This window comes from Rosa rugosa, chromosome 4, assembly GCF_958449725.1.
Source record: "Rosa rugosa chromosome 4, drRosRugo1.1, whole genome shotgun sequence".
NCBI lineage: Eukaryota > Viridiplantae > Streptophyta > Magnoliopsida > Rosales > Rosaceae > Rosa > Rosa rugosa.
The window spans coordinates 4,847,038-4,868,028 of NC_084823.1; the positions used below are offsets into that span (position 1 = coordinate 4,847,038).

At 36.8% G+C, this 20,991-nt stretch overlaps 1 non-coding gene across 1 annotated transcript; it reads left to right on the top strand.

Annotated features, from left to right (window-relative positions):
• The first annotated feature begins 6,870 nt into the window (after nucleotides 1-6,870).
• Nucleotides 6,871-6,955, top strand: TRNAM-CAU (transfer RNA methionine (anticodon CAU)). The gene is given in 2 exon segments: nucleotides 6,871-6,908; nucleotides 6,920-6,955. It is a non-coding gene; the product is annotated as a tRNA-Met (tRNA).
• The last annotated feature ends 14,036 nt before the right edge of the window (nucleotides 6,956-20,991 follow it).

Here is a 20,991-nt window from a genome sequence, read left to right on the forward strand (position 1 = left end):
GTTTATCTTGGGTCTAGGAAGCCTTTGAGTTCCCCTTGACAAATTCAAAAAAAAATAATTTGATCAACTACATTTTTCTTTTTATTATATCCATTGAAATAAAACAATAATTCACTCAGCTCAAGTTTCATTACCATTTTGTAACGGTAGTATCAACACTTTTTCATATCAACCTTTGTTAAAATTTGATCAAGATCAACTACATTTTTCTTTTTATTAATTATATCCGTTGAAATAAAATATTTTAACTTAATTCTCTCATTTTCCTTACCACTTGAGCTGACCCAAAACAGATATTCAACCCTTTGGAACCTTACCATACATATACATAGAGCTCTGGCTTCTACAGACACTGCAGATGACTTTTCGATGATGGTGATTCAGCCCGGCCATGTACTAGTAAAGACGACTAATATAGACCACACCACACGCACGCACAATGATCGAGCCAGGGAAGCAGAATCATCTATTCATCTTGCTTCTTGCCAGCGTTTTAGCTAGGGACGAGGAGAAGACAGCTATGGTTCTACTCCATGAACTGGCACTTCCACTCCCCTCCACGTGGGGTACGCATCCCCATCACAACTTTCGAAAACCATGTGCTGGATTTCCATCCATCTACTCTCTCTCTGTCTCTCTCTCTCTCTCTCTCAATGGCTATATTTTTAAAGCTTTACTCTAAATGTAGAGTAGTGCAGACCAGTCTTAGCTTCGTCTCCTTATATCGATCTCACTATTCTCAGCTTTCTCTTGCTTTTTCTATGGGTTTCTCTGAGTACGTCTTCCACTAATGGCAGTGCTCATGCATGTTACATATATATGCTTTCCTCTTTCCTTTCCTACCACATAAAGGAAACTCCTTTAGCTTTTCCAGTATCTGTAATGACTACTGAGGTTCCCTAGCTAGCTATCTTCATGATCATATAAGATTCAAAAGCTGATGGTCTTAATACTATTATGGCGGATTCTTGAAACCTTAGGCAGGCTTGAATTTCTTAAAAAAAAAAAAAAATTATATATATATTATGAAGAACCTCGATAGTGCGAGATAATTTTATTAATTTAAAAAAAAATTACACCTAATCAGGATGAGCTTCAGAATTACACAAAAACCTAGAACCTCAATAAGGTCTAAACCAAGAATCTAGCTTCATCCCACAATATAACTGCAGAGGGTTTAAGGAATCGCTAACAATTTCATCACAATCAGACTACCAAAGTCAACCATATAAATTTCCTGCTAACCAATTACTCAAATCATCTTTACTACACAGTACAAAACACCAAGTAGCAAAAAATGTCCAAAGCAACCAACTTTATCCACAAAAACTAAATCTTTACAAGACCCAATATGCAACATAAATGAATTGGGAGTTTAGGGTTGCTGCATACTAGATTTCCAGAGCAAGAGAATTTGACTGCAACCTTCATTCTTCAATCCACAAAATCTTCAATCCAATACAACATACGAAATTGAATTTCACATCAATCTTAACCCTATAAATTGCCCCAAATTAGATTGATTCAATTAAACAAAATTGAACTTACATTGAATTCATTGCCCCAAATTGAAGAGGGAGAGTAAGAGAAGTAGATACAACTTGATGTCTTGATCTCTGAGAGAAGTGGAGAAGGGCAGAGCTGCAGGAGGTGAGAGGAGGAGGAGGACAGACGATTCTCCAGTTCGACAGTTCGAATAGGCCGTAGTCGAGTTCTGGAGAGTGGGGAGTACTTCGGGTGGACTACTGGGCTTCAATATGGACAATACCAAAAACAAAACAAAAAAAACACAAAAAAAGTATACATCTAGTTTTTTTTTTTTAAGCCCAAAAATCTCGAACGGGCTTGAGCCCGCCCAAGCTTCTACCTAGATCCGCCAATAATACATATTCATCCAGGTTCAGACTTCCAAGATATGCAGGTCGCGTATTATAGCTTATTTCTTGACACATCTTGGATTAAATCTCTCATTCATTACCAATTTGATATTTCTTCTGCGATGCAGCGATCAAGAGAGTACCATATGACTAACATGTAAAATAATCAAATCAAATATGGTAATTAGAGACATGTTGGCCTACTATTACTGACATTTGCAGATGAACAATAACATGGGTCCCAACTGAACTTAAAAGGGGCCGTGACTACTTATCCAATTTTAGTCTAAAAATTGTCCACTTGCTCCACTAAGAGTTTTTTAACCCCATTTACCCAATCTAACATCTATTGACAGTATTTCCCTCATACTCTCTCTCTCTCGACTCCCCTCAGCCTCTCTCTCATCCCAGGCACTCTCTCTCAATGGACCGAGTGAATCACACCCAAGCCCTCGCCGGAATCCGAATCAGACTCACCGGCCACCGCCGTCGGTGATCTGGTCCGCTCCGAGTTCTCGTTCCTCCGAGTCTGCGACCTCCGCTTGCTCCTCAAGTTCCTTCGATCCGTCGCGGAGTCCGACTCCATCATCAACCTCTCTGTTCCAAACCCAATCGATTTTGGAGCTTCAAGGTCCGGCGATTTCGCACCTGCAATTTCACAGTTCCGGTCGATCCGAGAGCAATCGCCAGTGTCTTGGTCCCCAGTCGAGCCGATCGCAATCGCCGGCGTCGTCTGTCCCCCCAATAAAGAAAAAAGATTATTGCCCCCCAATAATATGTCTATTGGGGGGCAATAATCACTGCGTTGTTTATTAAAGCACACTAATCTGTCAATGATAGAAACTGGTGATTTTTGGGGTGGTCTATTGGGGGGCAATAGACAGATTATTGCCCCCCAATAATTTCTTAACTGTGGTTAATTAATCACTGAAATTAGAGTTTTGATAAGTCTTATGTTGTTTTGAGTTTATTAAAGTACAATAATCTGTCAATGATAGAACCTGGTGATTTTTTGGGTGGTCTATTGGGAGGCAATAGACAGATTATTGCTCCCGCAATAATGTCTTAACTGTGGTTCATTTATTACAGGTCCTTTCAACAAATTGTTGCTAGATTCATTAACCAAAATAATTAGGTTTATGGGAAAATCGTCCGTACAGTACCTGATCTTTTCTCCATTCTAAACTTCAGTACCTCACGTTCAGAAAATATCAGAACGGTACCTGAGGTTTTGACCCCGACGAAAGATTGGTACCTGGTGCCGTTAGCTCCGTTACGAAACCTGACAGTTGAAGGATATTTTCGTCTTTTCATGTCTTAATCCATTATTCTTTTATCTAAACTTTTTTTTTTCTATTTTTCTCTCTCTCCCTACTGTTCCTCTCTCTCATCCCCATTCAAACCCAGAACTCTCTCTCTCTCTCTCTCATCCCCTCTGGTCTATTCAAGTGTGGAGTCTTTGGATTAACCACTCCGCTATCAGTTTCCTCTATTTCTCTTCCCTCAATCAATGAATCTGTATCAGCTATCTCTCCTATCTATTTATTTCACACAAAAATCAAAATCCAAAGCATATTCTGATTCAAGAACTCAATGGCCCAACAAATCACAGTACCCAAATCTAGCAATTATACACTGAAACAATCAAAACCCAAAAAACATAATCTTCAAAAGACAATAATTGCAAGCAAACTAAAACAGATTGATCGGCCAGAAGCTTGGAAACTTTCCGGAAATCCCAAAATTATTCTCCCCTTCGATTCTCTCTCATGTCTTATCATCTGGACAAACCAACACTATGGATATGTCGGCGAGGTCGAAAGGAAGCTTCTGACACCAGCGAGACGCTATGACCAAGCCGGAATCGAAAAACCCGCCGGTGAACCCGAGAAGTTTTCGGGCTTCTTCCTGCCTCCGTCGCCGGTAGTTCAGAGCAGGGACGACCGAGCTCCAGTTCGCGATGCCGAGATGAGTCGAACGACGCCTGTCTGACGTTTGGTGCTGGCCGGTCTGGGCTGTAATCTGGTGCTCCTCAAGCTGGTTCAACTTATATATAGTCAAATCCAACGGTGATTAAAATGGACGCTCAAGATTAAACCGCCTCTAGTTTCTATTTTTAATTATATTTTTGGATATTACCAACTTCCAAAAATTATTTAAAATAGCTCGGGTGTACGAAAAAATCCTCCGTAAATTCTACAATCTTGAAACAACACCTAGTTTAATCCTACGGGCTCGAAAGATAAAATTTGACAAACCAAAAATTTAAATAATTTTTCAAAACTAATAGAATTTTTTTTATTATACGAAAAAAAATAAAGAAAACAAAAACTAAAGGGTAAATTGGTCATTTAATGATCAAAATATGCCAGCTGTCAATTTTTGTAACGGAGCTAACGGCACCAAGTACCAATCTTCGGTCAGGGTCAAAACCTCAGGTACCGTTCTAATATTTTCTGAACGTGAGGTACTGAAGTTTAGAATGGGGAAAAGGTCAGGTACTGTACAGACGATTTTCCCTAGGTTTATTGGGGGGGTCATAAAAAGTTTATTGCCCCCCCAATAATTTTTTTTATAGATGGTCAAAAGTAACTCAGTTTGGTTTTAAATTAGTTTACAAAAGTACAGGTATTGAAATTCAATACTTGGTGAATTGAAGTCCCCAAATAATCAGGTTATGAGCACCCATTTTGCCACATCGACCGCAACGAATTGGCTTTTTTTTTTCACACTCTCCACTTGACTTGAACCGCTTCACCCTAGGCCTCCCAGGTGGCCTCTTCGCAAGAATAAATGCAAGTAACAACCAAAGGATTACCCATATTCCTGCAAAAAAATAACAAAAAAAATATATTATTGCCCCGCAATAAACAGATTATTGCCCCCCAATAATATAGTCAGAACTACCAAAAAACATTAGAAGCAGTCTTTAAACACAAAGGAAAATATCACTGAACACAATTATAGAGACTTCATAACAATTAAGACACATTATTGCCCCCCAATAATGTAGTCAGAACTACCAAAACATTTCAGAAAATGTAACAAATTGCTATGAACAAAAAGTAAAAGATCATTAAACAACAATTATAGAGACTTTATAACAATTAAGACAGATTATTGCCCCCCCAATAATATGGCCAGAACTACCAAAAAAACACTTCAGAAACAATAACAAATTGCTCTGAACACAACTAATATTTCGTTAGAACTAGAAAATATGAAATCTAACTGTTTCAGAACAAACAGAATCAACAAATACGAAACGAAACGAAGATCAAAGTAAAAAAAACCAGTTCAAACTTAACACGAATCTCAAATTCACCAAAATCAGTTCGAAGTTAACAAAGCAATTCAAAACTAACACAATGTACACAAAAAGACTTAGAAATTCAAATCAAACAAATTAAACCGAGCTAAAATCAAAAATTTAGAGATCGATAAAGAAAAGAATCAAACCGCGATGAAGGAGGAACACAAACAAGAGCTCGATCTCGGTCTATGGTGATAATCACAGCACAGCTCCTCTCTCTATCTAGAAATCGCAGAGCTTCTCTCTCTAGAAATCGCAGAGCTCCTCTCTTCGGAAATCACACAGTTTCTCTCTCTTCTCGAAATCGCAGAGCTCCTCTCTCTCTCGAATTTGCAGAGCTCCTCTCACTCCATAAATTGCACAGCTCCTCTCTCTCTCTAAAATGGCAGAGCTTCTCTCTCTATAATCGGGGAGTTTCTCTCTCTAAGTCTCTTTCTGTTTCAATTTTCAGCTTTGACAATTAAAAAAGGGCAAAACAGTCCAAAAATATGAAGAAAACAGGTCCAACTCTTAGAGTTTTGGGTAAGTGGAGTTTAAAAATAAAAACTGTTGTGTAAGTGGGCAATCTTAGAGTGTTTGGGTAAATGGGGTTAATTAACCCCAAAATTAGGTAAATAATCATTTTCCCAATAATTTATGTGAGGAATTGAAGTTCTCTGATGACTCCATTAATATTTGCAAGATTTTGTTTGGTCATTTCAAATTCAGACAGTCAGCCTACAGTCCCTGCAGGCGAAACATACCATTAAATAGCTATAGTTTTCAATCATTCACACCTGCCCCATCTACCTATCAAATTTTCAATACCTTTGTACATAATTTATGTAATTCATAGCACTACGTACGTACTATACCGACACTGTACGTTTAACGTAACCTAGCCATGTCACCACTGCTATGAACAAAAGCGAAAACAGTTTCAAGAACTTTGGAAGGAGATTGGGTCTCTAATCCCTAGAGTTTGTATTCGAATCCCAACGGGTGAGACGAGCAGCGCAATACGATAGCTTGTGACAAAGATCAAACCCAATACGAGCCCAATACGATAGTGTGCCAAAAAAACTATATGGGAACAGAGTTTGTGATGTCGAATAGGGGCAGTGTCCAAATATTCGGTAAAGTAATACTCCTTTGCTGTTAGTACAATTGATTGGATATAAAAAAACTAAAAATAAAAAAAATAAAAAAAAAATTACCCAAAAAGAAAAAAGAGTCAAGGGAGAACCATTTCAAAGTATTTTTCCACAAGAAATAGGGAGAACATAATCCCAGTAGATCCACTTAACCGCATTAAAGCCTAATCAATACGACTAATGTATGGTAAGCTAGAACTCTACATTATTCTCTATAAATCTATCTTCACCTCACAAGGAGATAACTGAGAAAACTTTAATCTAATCATGTATATTGTTTATGTCGAAGAGTATTTCGGACCAATTTAATCAATGAATATTTCGTCAAAATGTCCTTAGCTCGTGGCAAACCAATGCCCTAATCATTCGACTTTTTTTTTTTGTCTAATTGCATGTTACATATTTGTTCAAATTACTAGAGTGAAGAAATCGTACAGCAGTACAGGTGCGCAACACAGAATAAGAATGAACGTAACATTGTCAATATCAAGGGGAAAACTACTCAGAGTTGGATATTAACCAATATGGTTGACCTCCCTAACATCAAGGGGCGGTGGCGCAGTTGGCTAGCGCGTAGGTCTCATAGCTTCTGAGTGATCCTGAGGTCGAGAGTTCGAGCCTCTCTCGCCCCAAATTTCTTTTTAATTTTTATCAACATTATATTTGCATTTCATTTGTCATCTTTTAAAACACCAAAACCACTTATTTTATTTCTCTGAAGATTTCTTCACCAACAAATAAGTGCATTTTTTTTAGGGTGGTGCTATTCACACACCCATTTTCTCTATTCACACACCCCCTCTATTTTTCTATTACTTTAATTCAATTTATTTTTACAAATTACCCTAACTACCATCCCTTGCAATTCTAATTATTTTTCTTTTTTCTTTTTTTCTATTTTACAGGTCAATCATCACCAAGTTCTAAAATCTTATTTTCCCGCAGACGAGGACTTCAAAATTCTTTGTGATTCCTTCTTATTTTGACCATGATCTTTAGATTTTGCACGAATAAGTTAAGTTTTGAGTAATGAGGAACTAATCAATAAAGTTTATGTGACTACTGATATCCATTATAAAACTCTGCATTAACTAACATTCTGCTCTTTCTGTTTATGTTTTGTTGCAGATTCGTAGTGCCATTACGTAACAACAATCTTTTGACTGGAGTGCTATTGTATTTTCTTTGGATGTAATTTTGCAACATGTGAGATATTATTGCATAGGATCTACTTGTTACATACCGGAAATAATGTACCAAAGTCTAGTGTTTTTTTCAGCCTAATGTTGAACTTTTATTTATAGGTGAGTGTTCTTTCAATATAGTTATCTAAAATTAATGTAGAGTTTCATACCATTGTCCAATTTTTTTATTTTTTATTTTTTGTTTTTTGTTTTTGTTGTACCTAGAAATTTTCTAAATTTGCAGACTACGTTTGAAAATGGCTTATTGCCAATCAATAGACAAGAAACTTTAATAAGTTAGGTGCAATATTGGAACCCCAGACAACAAAGGAGTAAAACTTTGCCCTCCTACTCGTATGAGGACAAACTTTGCAATTTTAATGATAATTGATTCATGATTGAATTGCTAAATAGAAAAAAAAAAAAAATAATCAGAATTTTAAGGGAGGGTAGTTAGGGCAATTTGTAACAATAAATTGAATTAAACTAATAGAAAAATAGAGGAGGTGTGTGAATAGAGAAAATGGGTGTGTCAATAGCACCACCCTTTTTTTATTAATAGCATTTTCAAGTATTAGGTTTTTGAAGAATATCATGTCGATATATTCATAATACTCAGGCTAGAAATTACATATCCTCCATGTACCATCTATGGGTAGATAAAGAGTTTGTGGTAAACCACAGCGATACATAGATTATGGCCGATCATTTAACGGTACCCATGCTTACTTATTTAAGAAAGCTTAGAAACTATGCTACCAAAGGCAAGTAAATGCCCTAGAATGCTGACCCACTCCTCGTGGGGCCCAAGATAAGGCCCAAAGACCTCATCCCAGCCCCAGAAGGAGAAAGCTAGCCCAACAAGCCCAGGCAAGCTTGAAGCCGAGCAGTCTCAACCCAACAACAACCAAGCATCACACCGCCACCAGAAGCTGGGCTGTTGTACCTCTGCGTCATCGGCACAGTTGAGACCTTGTCGAGAGGCACCGCGCCATCCCATGGAGCGCCAACTAGCTGCACCATCTTCAAGGAGCCGACCTCCAATGGGATCGCCCATACCCTAACACCACACTCCAAAACTGATCGAGATCAACTTGACAAGGAGTGCCTCGATTTGAGGTTGATCGATCTTGTTCCTTCCTTCACCAAAGAAGACTAGGTTCCCCATATCAGGTAAAGCAATAGGCAGAGGGCAATCAGGTTTCTCCGCGTTTCCTTGGTGTTGAGTCGGAACCCTCACCATCACATTCCATCCTTTGTTTCTGTGTAATGGCCAGAGCCATGACTGGCATAGAGATTGGTTGTTGGTGGCCGGAGGTAGATGGCCTAGCCTCGGTGGGCTGGGGTTGAGGGAGAGCGGCGCTGCTCTCATAGTCCCCTTAGTGAATTCTCTATGAAAAGAAAAATATTATTTTCTTTTTTTTCAAGTATTAGGTTCGATTCATCTCGAAACGAAAGAATGAATTTTGGATTAACATCTTGAAAGTTGAAACGGTCTTGTGATGTAAAAGTTTCATTTTTATTTTAAAAAGTACATGTTTTGCAATTTTATCAAGATTAATTTTTGTAAAATGTTGGGTTACGGTTAATCGTTTGTCACTGTAATGGTGAAATCATCAGACTTTTGAACAATGAAATGCTATGAAAAACACATTTATGTGGTAGATTGGAAAGTGAGTTAGAGGTGGATTTTTAATCAAGAACGCAGTTGGGCTCCTGAACCATGGGATGGGCTGGGTCTTAAAATTGGTGAAGTTATTGGATCAGGCCAGTGATTGATGCGTTGGATAACACAAAACATAGAGCTTCTCACTTCTTATTTTCTGGAATGGGCCAGCTTAGGGGAGCCCACTGAAACTTTTGTTCATGTCCCCATTCTAGATCTCTAATTTGGAATTGTTCAAGAAGTTTCGAACATTAGGGCCTAAGTATTGAGGAAAACTTTTTTTTCTTTTTATAGAATTGGACTGAACTATATAAGTTCAAAAATTAAAAAAATCTCTAATCTGAACTTTAGGGCCTGAAGAAAAACATTTTTTTTTTCTTTTTATAGAACTGGACTGAACTATATAAAAAGAAAAAAAAATGTTTTCTTCAATACTTGAGCCCTAATGTTCAAATTAGAGACCTAAAAACCAGACTTACAAACCAATTGAGAGTGAAAAACAGTATTCACTTCTCATCAAACTTAAACTAAAAGTAAAAGTAGCCTAGTTAAAATCTTTCTCAATGAGACAAAACTTGAAGTGAAGACCACGTACTAACAACTAAAACAAAGTTAACAAGTGTAATCACAAGCCTCAAACAACATGATCAAACACCAAACACGGGCAAAAATTTTCTCCAAATTGTGATCCAGAAGTAGCATTCCAATTTGATATAATGAAACCAACTGCAACACCAAGGCACCAAGTACCGGCTTCCAAAAATACATTTCTAGTCATATCTGTATCTTATAACTTGAAATTGCATCAACTTGAGTATGGTTGATGATCTTATTATTATTTAAAAGAAAGAAAAAACTGATTTTTATTAGCAATATAATCATTGATTAGAGAATTATATTGATGATGTTGGGGATAACTAATTGAAGATGATGAAGTTGGGGGATAACTAACAGGGTCGGCTCTGTGACTTTAGAGGCCCAAGGCGAATGAAATTTTGAGGCCTAAAGAAAATACTTAAATCAATTTAAAATTAAGATTTCATAGTATCACACTCTCACTGAAATATGATTCGTCTTGCATTTTTAGGTGCAAAGGTGCTAATCAAACTTACATAATCAAGTTTTCTAACAATATATTTTTCAATAGATATTATAGTCTACCACTCAATCTCTCTTGTGACATAGTACACCAAAAGCAAGATTTGATCAATTTCAACTTACAAATTGTGCGACAAAGCCTCATGTTCAAGAGTCAATCCAAGTACTGAAGTTAAATTAATATTTTCGTCGTCTTCTTTTTAAATTTTTTATTATCTTCAGATCTTGTTGAATGAATAATGTTTTTACCGCAAAGCAAACTTTTATTCTCCTTTTCAGTTTTTCTACTGTCTTTTTCTTCTTCTTATTTATTTTTTTTTGGCCTTTTGAGTTGGGCCCCTACGTTAATTACCTACTACTTCTTTCCGTTTCTTCTATTCAAGTCCTTTTTTTTTTTTTTTATAGCTGGGCAACATAATAATTTTTTTGAGGCCCAAAAAATTAGAGGCCCTAGGCCTGGGCCTAGTTCGCCTAGACTCAAGGCCGGCCCTGAAACTAAGTCCAATATCAGAGCGGGGATCTTTCATATCATAAAATTGTGACGGTGGTCCTTAATCGATCTATCCTTCTCACTAAGGCATACTATTGCATGTGGTTGTTTGGATGTTGCAAAACTTTAAATGATCCAATTGCATTCATGGTTTATGCATGTCCCACACTACTCTACTACATGATTATATTGTCCTAAATTATTCCCCCAGTCTCATCACTTGTGCATAATACAGAAAACAATAATTAATCAGATGATCATCACCACCAACTAATCACACTAAGTCAAATTTGTTCCAGTTGAATCTCCATAACAAGGATTTAGTTTTTACCAAAGCAATTGTTCAACCCTAGCTATTTTTACTTACTGGTTTTGTTGGTCATACCAAAATTTTCTTTAAATCATAACCACATGATGTGGTGGATGAATATATGGTTACCTAGACAAAAGAAATGCATGGTTATTTCTTTATATGTTTTTTGCTCTTGTTGAAGATGTTCTAAATGTTTAACCTATTAAACTTGTTACGATTGATGGACTTGATCGTGGGTACGTAAATATGCCTTCTCATTAGTCGATAGAGATGAGTTGTTTCTTTGCCTTCTTTAGTGACCTCCAATTTTGGCGTTTCTTTTTATTGGTGCACACAATTAAGTTAATTAAAGTAATTAGGTTAGAGTAGTTGATGATTCCATGCTTTTGATTTTTTCGATTTGGTCTTTATGTCCTCTGTTGTGCTCCAGAGTTTTAGTTTTTTTTTTTTTTTGATTGAAAGAAAGATTCATTCATTATAAAAAAAAAACTACATCAAGGAGTATATAGTGGTCTCATTAAACCCCTCACAAGTCAGTTGGAAAGAGTACCACACTCCATTTACACACACTCAAATACTTGACTCTCTAACTAAGATTGAATTAAGTCAATCCGGCGACATCCTCCACCAATAAGTAGGGAAAGTAGGAAAAGTGTGGCCCTTGTCACACAATGGGCAGCCTTATTACACTCTCTAGAGATATAACCCCACTACAAGACTGAAAATGACTCAAAAGTACCTTTGCTTCATCAACAAGAACTCCATCCGGGCTGAGGTCATCTTGATTAGAACTCCAGAATTTATGAATACTATTATCAGTTCTTTAAAAAAAAATTAAAAATACATGATTTTATGTTTCAATCACAAAATAGATTTTTGTTCAAGAATCACCATTTTCTTTCAAATATGATTTTCTCTCTTTTTAAAATTTTATTTTTATCCTATACATAAATTTATTTGACATGCATGCATTATACATTCAGACATGATGTGATGTTAAATTCAAATATGCAATTATGGATTACAGTCATTACACTAAGTATTAATCAAATATCAAAACTATTTTGAAAGTTTGATCAGCAAATGTGGCGGATCCTGATATAACAAGCGATGCTGTCTATCACTTTAGATATTGCAGTTAGCAAGCTATCTAGCTGTGTGCATATATATATACTTTGGACATTGGACCTACAAGAATTAAAAGAGTTGGCACACACAAATAGGTAAGTGGGGTATAAGGAAATTGAGTTTGTATTTGAATCATATTTAACATGCATGAGTATATGAACTTTTTAATTCTTTAAAACGGTTCTGATCCTTCATGAGATCAGGAATTTCAGAATACATAGTACTATATATTATGCTCAGTTCATCTGGGTTTCTAAAGTTGTCTGCATGCATGTAAATGTAATAGAGACCTTGGCCCCAACATCCCCAGGAATAATATCACTCCTTGATTTTGTTTGGTTGGCAGGGAAAGTATTTCCAGAAAAATACAATCAGTTATTAGCCTATTAGGGTTAGAGCTTTTTGACCTTACTTCTGCTCTTCTAAAATTACCAAATGCACATTTTAAAATCAAAAGCATTTATGATTGTATTTCATAGATATAGTTTAAGTTTTTTCGCTCATAAAACTATGTTTCATTTAAAGTCATTTCTCGGTGATGAGAGTGATTATTAGCACTTTAACTACTTATATATTGTGTAGAAGCATTTTCTAGTACTATTTGAATAACCATATGCCCTGTGCTTCCTCAAGACGCACTGCCAAGTAGTGTTTTTACATTGCACTTTGATTCTAACAAAAGCGCATCAAACATGTCTTTACAGAAAAATACTGGAATCGAATTAATTGAACTCTGGTGTACTGTATAGCACTCCTATATTAATTTCTTCTGCATTCTATCAGACTTGCAATAAAATATTAAAATCACTTAACAACTCTGCATGTCTGAGCCTTATTCATAGCTTCACTATTTTGATGGTGGTATAAATGCCACTTTTTTCTCCTTCTTAATTTCTTTACCATAATTTATCAATGGCTAATTATGCTTCACTATTTTGATGGTGGTATAAATGCCACTTTTTTCTCCTTCTTAATTTCTTTACCATAATTTATCAATGGCTAATTATGCTTCACTATTTTGATGGTGGTATAAATGCCACTTTTTTCTCCTTCTTAATTTCTTTACCATAATTATTAACAAGGTGAGAACTGAGAACAAGGAAATTGATGGGAGTTCTGAAAGGTTGCTGACATAGTGACATTTGTGAACTAGAAGTTTGATAAGTAGTTAATGCAGGAAAGATTTCGAGAATTTCTGATCGTTCGTTTCCATGCATGCTTGGAATCTCAAGTAACAAGCAGGTCGAAAAAGTAGGATGTATCAATTAGTGGTGATATCATTACTCAATATAAAACTGTCATTTGTTATAAAATATAATTATAGTTAATCATGATGTTTTACAAAAATATATTTTAAGTATTAAATTAATTCTACATGCATGACGTGATAAGTTTTAATACGATATCACCACAAAATAAAAGTAGTGAGTAAATTTGAATCCAAAAAGTAGTAATTAACTAGCTAGACAGCTGAGAGCACAGACTAGTCAAGTGAAAAGATCGAGTAATCAAGTGTCTGAGGGTCTGAAGCTTGCTGGTACCTCCTGCATATATAATGAATGAACTTGTGGCATTTTGCAGCTTTGGGGACAATTTTTAATACAATACAAACCAGCACGAAATTAAGAAATTAAATATATGACAATTAATTCACAATTTTGTGCTGAACCACGTCAAATTTTTTTTTAGAAACTCTAGAATGTACAAGTGTAGTGTAAGCAGTTCATTAAAGCTTTCTGAGCTCAAACGCGCACGGGATAATATAGGCTAGGTGTTGAATTATTTAATAAGGGTCATGTTGTGGTATATTATTATTAAAGTGGGTAAATTGTTCCAATAAGTTTATGAGTATAGGAAAATTCTACAATATATTATCAAGGTGCGCTCTTTGTGTTTTGATTTTGCCAACTAGCCTAATGATTTTATATCTTTTGAACTTACGTGGATGAGTTCAGTTTGAAAAAATAAAAGGTCTAGAAATTAAGTTCAATCATATTTTCAGTTCGCCAGTTTAAGTTTTTATTCTCAATGTCTTCATAACCTTCGTTGTCTAACACAACATTATAATTTATTTCAATTGTAATTGTTTGCATCAGGTCGATCGACCGATTGCTTCAAACTACCAAACTCATCTAATTAACATCATCACTTTTGCAGTTATTAGTTAGTTAGTCATCAATGAAGATAATTCATGATACTTAATTTTGGCATGGCATGGTTTAATTTGTGGTGGCTACGATTGCCGTTTCAATTGAACCTATGCATAGTCCTTTTGCCGTCTGATCATGGTTTGATTTGATTGTTAAGTTGGATGGCAAACAATATAGAATGCAGTGGGACCGGTACATGAGTACTAGACGATGCACTCTTATTAACCATATATTATGATGCTGAGATTCTTTAATTTCCCTTTCTAATTGTTACATAATACACATAAATTGATTGATTGATAGATACTTCACTCCAGATATGATCAATGTACTCCATGAGTAGTAATTGTCTTTGATAACTCAAAATCTCTTTTTTCTACTTAGCGTATATATACCAACTCCAATTAAACCTAGTAGTAGTCCCCCATAATTCTAGTGTTCATCATGTTTTAGTCCACTTAATTAACCCAATCTTTTGAGATTCATATTTATCTGACTTTTCCTTCTAAAACTTCAACACTAGCTTGCAAGCCACACGTAAGCTAGAAACTCGATCGTACCTCAATTTTTTTTTTTTTTTTTTTTTTTAATAAATGGTAATTCCATTGATAATAGCGCATGCCAAGAAAGCCATTACATACCCATCCGCTGACACATAACAATGGCCAGACAAGACTTCGTGGAGGAGCCACCGTGATACATAGGATAGACCAACTATATTTGAACTTATCGCCTACTTATGACAGTGAGCCTATAACTATGCCAGACATTTACATAGTTTATAGGCTAAACATAAAGAAAAACCCTATATCTTCTCCTTGCCCTTCAGACTAGGGCTTGGAGGCTTACCTGAATACAGAACACTCAGGACATCTTCAGCGGGAACCTATTTTGCTTTGGGAGGATTTTTATTCTTGGTTCCCAATGGCCTACCTCTCTTCTTCTTTCCCCCAGGCAGCTCAACTAGTAAAGGTTTAGGCATCATGACCTTTGCAGGCACAAGCATACCACCTGGTGTCTCCACCCGTCCCAGAGATTTGGCATTGAATTTAGTAGGGAATTCAGGCATTTTTACCTTCTTGGAGGCAGCAATAGGGCTTGTTTTTCCCTCCAGTAAATCAGACATCAAGAAATGCAGCTTTTTTGGAGATGGGAAGGGCCGAACTCTCTTGGTAGGTTGGTCAGTTACAACCGATACTAAGGCCAATGCATTGTCTTCATTAGCTTGTGGTTTTTCTGCATGACGAAGAACAATAGGTTTACGTAACAATAGGTTTACGTACCTTACTTGTCTCAGCACCTCCAAAAAGAGATCTTCCCACAGGTGGAAGAATAGGGGTGGTAAGCCCTTGGAAGTGAAACAAACCATCCTTGAACTGATTTTCCAGAAACCCTAAAAAGGGACTATTGAGCGCAAGCTTCCTTGCCGCCGGTGTAGGAGCCACCATGACTGCCGGCGCAGTGATTTTAGTCTTGCAGGCATCCCCTTTATGATACACACAAAAGCATATGCTGCATTTGCCCATAAGATTCTCAAAAAAGAAGTGGACCTCCTGCTCAACCCCTTTGCCAAACTTTAGGATTTTTTGCATGAAGAAGGGTTTCAAAATTGCATGAGAAACCCTAACCCTAATTTCACGATTTGCATCAAAAAGCTTCTGATCCAAATGAAGAAACTTACCCGCAACAGAGGCGACATTGGCAATAGTGTTCCTTTGCTCATATGCTGGCGGCATATTGGTGATGCGACCCCAAAAGAAAAGATCCTCCATCTCTACAGATTGCAGAGGTGCAACTCCATCGTATGGTTGAATAACAACCAAAGCACGATTGAAACTCCACGGTCCACCCATCAATACCTTATTTCTATCTCCCCGAAGATCAAAGGAGAAAAGAAAACTATTTGGGGCTTTCTGCTGAACGCTGAAGCCTTTATTTAGCACCCAAATTCGACAAAAATCCCTACGCAGGTCAGCAGCATTTGTTGGCTTGAGAGTTAGAGGCCTTGCCAGAAGGTATTATTGGGCATTTCGTTGTGCCCCTCCATTATCCATGGAGGAGATGTCGACAACCTCATTGGTAGCGATAGCCAGGGAGGTAGCAAAACTTTTGGTGACAGAATCAATACTCGACATGAAGAGATCTAGATGTGGTGATGGAAAAAGGTGGAAAACGTCGACGAAGGAGGCCGACGATTTGCTTAGGGTTTAGTGCGGCAAAGCAAGGCCGCCTAGGGTTATATTAGTGAATGTGAGTCTGTGAGTAGAGACTAAAATAACGACACTCGTACCTCAATTTAGTTGTTATGTCTCGTGTTTTATAACGTTTCTGAAAAAGTGATGTATATTCGAATTAAAAAATTCGTTTAATATGGATGAAAATATCACTTGACCACTCACCGTTTCTAATCACATTTTATGTTATTATTTGTGCTTTTTTTTAAAAGTTCTTTTTTATATTTCTGCTCTACAAATTAGGCAAGAGCATTTTCTCAGGGTGTCATTTATTCCTCATCCTCTCAAGTCGATCTGAACCTAAGGCCACGTTTGGTTCGCGAAAAGTAAGCATCAGGAAAGGAAACTTGTTCCTTTCCTGCGTTTGGGATGCAAAAGGAAAGGAAATCATTTCCTGAAGGAATGGAAAATAATGGGGAAATTGGTTCATTCCAAACCCCAAATGAATCACTTTCCTACTTTCTTTCCTTGCATTTATTACTCACAACATATTTTTTTATTACATTATTTACCAACGTTTTAACAACTTTCCTGATAAATTTCCTTACGTTACCAAACATCGGAATGGAAAATTGTTGGGAAATTGCATTTCCCTTCCCATGGGAAAGACAAAAAAATTACTTTCCTTTCCGTGAAGGCGTGAACCAAACGAAGCCTAAATGCAATGCCCAAGGTCCCCCACCTTTCCCCCAAAAGACGAGGTACGTGTGCCCGTTCCCCCATGTATAGTACAACACATCCACATAAGGAGGATACAGAGCATTACGCCTCAAAACAATAGTAACCGCTCCATAAAAACGATATTATCCCTCCAAAACCACTTTTTTCTTTTCTTTTCTTTTTGACACCCATATTTTTTCAGATTGTTCGTGGTATCCTAAATGTTTTCTTGGTATAAAGATTCATCCGTCGGGAGCCCGGACGGGCAATAGGGCATTACAACCCCTCCCCTAGCCACATTTATAATTCAGTAAATAAAAACCAACCCAGCGTTCGAACGCAGGAGGTGGAGTTCCACATCTTAAACGTTTCCGTAGAGGGATCTGCTGCATCTACTAAACCACTTGCCGTGGTTTTCAAAACCACTTCTTAAGTTCATAAAGTTGTTCACAAAAGTGTTTGAATATCAAAATAGGGTTATTAATTACTGCAGGCATTATTGCCGTTTCAGATTCATCATGGAATTAACCGGGAGGAAAACTAACGTAGCAACAAAGCTCATGAAGCCCAGAGGTGATTCTATTCTACTATTTCTTATGTGGATCGGAAGGCTCGGCACATGTCTGCATGTTGTGCCTGATCGAATTTGGGCAAAGCATGGGAACTACGTCTTCAACCAAAATCACCAGAATAGAAATCCAAACGTACATTAATTCAACAACAAGCTAAGCCAGTAGCGCCCTCATCTTCTCGATCATGCATCATTTAAAGACCTCACATGCAGTGCGGGGTCGTGTGTGGGGTTTCAACCGACACATTGGCCATGGTTTAATCTGCAATTGTTTTTTAAATGAAACTTTTACTGGGTTTTTAGTCGATCTGCTTCTGTATGGAATAAATGGTGATCAGGGTTTATGAGATACAGACGAATATTGCTGCCACAAACATCGCAGTCAACTGGTCATGGCCAACCTTGAACTGATAACACCCCATTCTCCATTGACAGCTCAAAATGGGAAGTGTTAGATTTCATGTGGAAAACAAGGTTGGATGGCTGCTGTCTTTTTTATATCAGCCTCAAAAAATTAAAAGCACCGTGAAATGAGAAAGTGAACGGTAGACAGTGTAAATTAGGGTTTTACCTTCCTTTTTACTACAAAGTGATTTCATTTTTGTAGCCATCTCTATCAAAATACTGATGACTGTGCTCAATGTAAATTAGGGATTCAGGGTTTTACCTTCCTTTTTACTACAAGGTTGAATGTCTGCTGTCTTTTTATATCAGCCTCAGTATATTAAAAGCACCGTGAAATGAGAAAGTGATCAGTAGGCTAGAGTACATTAGGGTTTTACCTTCATTTTTTCTCAAGTGATTTCATTTTTGTAGCCATCTGTGTCAAAATGTTACTGACTAGTGATTACACTCTTAATAATTGTTAGGGTGTGGCTATTGTCACCCTACAATTTTCTTTGTTCACCCTACTTGCTCATTTTAATTTCAATTATTAAATTTACTTATTTAACCCATTTCTCTTTCCAACAATATCCTTATATGAAATAATTCTTTTTAGATACTGTAAAAATTGTTTGGAACTAAACTAACAACGGTTAGAAACAGAGAAACCTTAAGGCCGCCTCGGGCTTGCACTTTGTTCTCTCCGGCGGCGCCCGTGAAGGAATTGATGGATTTCAAAACTTTTTAATTAGTGCGGAATAAGTTTAACAATTAAACTACTAACTAAACATAAAATCCATTCCTTTAACCCATGATCTTGGCTTATTATGATATGTATATAACCAAAGCATGCATAGTAAGGAAGAACAAAGAGGGAGTTTATGTTCTACTCACCCTTGGAGCGTGATTTTAATCCGATCCAAGTGAACCACCAAAGTTCCTCTCCTTGATCTCTCCTTGTGTGTGTTTCCTCCACCTTGAAGCACCTTGAATTAAGAACTCCTTCTTATACTCCTTCTTGTGCTTGTAATCTCCTCCTTGATGTAACAAGTAAAGCCACAAAAATATATGGCCTCTAAGGATCTTCACCAAGTGAATCAAGAGATGAAGAAAGATGAAAGAAAAGAAGAAATTATGCAAGTGTTCTTCTTTCCTTTAATTTCTGAAAAATGGACCAAGAGAGAACTCTCTTTCTCTCTCTCTAATCTGAAAATAATAGTGTGGAGACACTCACATTTCTTTGTCCATGCTTTCCCTTTTATATAATAGGAAATAACTCCAATTACTAAAAGAAAAATATTGACTTTCATAAAGCCAATATTTTGGCTGGTCCATACATGTTATTGGGCACTAAAAATGTGTCTTGGGCTTTCATTTAAATCTCATTTAGTGAAGCCCAAGTCTACACCAAAAAACCCGACAATCGTTTAGGCCCAATAGGTTCGGTTTTACCCGAAAATCCTAATTATGTTCAAATAATAAATCTAATTAATTATTTGCTCATAACCAACTCTTGTTTAATCTTCTTCATATACTATCTCAAGGATCCACTTATATGGTGTGCGATCTCTTAGGTTCTAATTAACAAGGCAGTGAAGTTTATAGAAACCATTCTATTTTGTTTACGAATCAAAAACTCCATTGTTGATTCTCCCTTGTTATTAGGATAATAAATGTTTATTAATCCTCGGGGACTTCACAAGTCATGAGTGACGTCTTGCAACATATCATGACTACCCTAGTTAATGTAGAATGACAAAGAACCTATTCAATTGGAATTACAATACAATACGGTCCTTCTCTAACACTATGTTCTAAATCACATCATCGGGGTATGGAATTGATATGTCAATCCCCTAATGTGATTTTCATTCTTATGTGATTCTTAGAATGTGATTAAAAACTCCTTTTTAAATCTCATTCAATGCTTTGGCCAAAGACTCATTGAATCACATCTTTGAACATACACCTTATTTACTTAAAGATAGAGATTCCTTGTTGTACACTCACATGTCTCCATGACCGAATTGATTATACCAATGAATGCATCTATTATATCCATTAAGGGACACAATATTATTGCATCATCAAGAGATAATCCATTCACTCATAAGACAACTATGGTGTCTCAGGTCAAAGGACTAATTTGTATTATTGCAATTTAGAGTTCAAGTTTGACATGTAAGTAAGACTCCATACAAGAACTCTAATGATCGCGTTCAGTATACTCTTTAAGTTAAGAGCACCCACATACTTGTATTAGTTTCTCTACACAAATGACAAGAGACATATCATCCTCCATATTGAGCATACATAGTATGTGCTAGTCTTTCCGGATTATCAATGTCCAAGTGATAATCCTATGACTAGGAACCTTTTAGGATAAGAGTGTGAAAGAGTAAAGGTCTCACACATCTAACTCTTTAGATTACTTTCTCTTTAACTCATATTCCTTGGACCTTGTTCAATCAAATATTAAGTATAAGCAATGAACAATAAACTTGCCCTTTTGAATAATAATAATTACATTAATAATTACATCAAAATGATTGTTTTAGGACACAATTCCTTCAGCCCGGACGTCGGAGATGGCCTATGGCCTTACCACTGTCATAGGGTTTGCTGCCGGACGGGAAATCTACTGTCCATAGGGCTGTTGAAGGGCTTTGCTCGGGTTTTGGTCAGGGAGTTCGGCTGGGATGGTGGTGAAGGGTGGATCGCGCATACGGTCGGGTTTATCGATCCCCGCGGCTGGGTTTTGTTGGATCGGTGGTGCCATTCGTTGGCGGA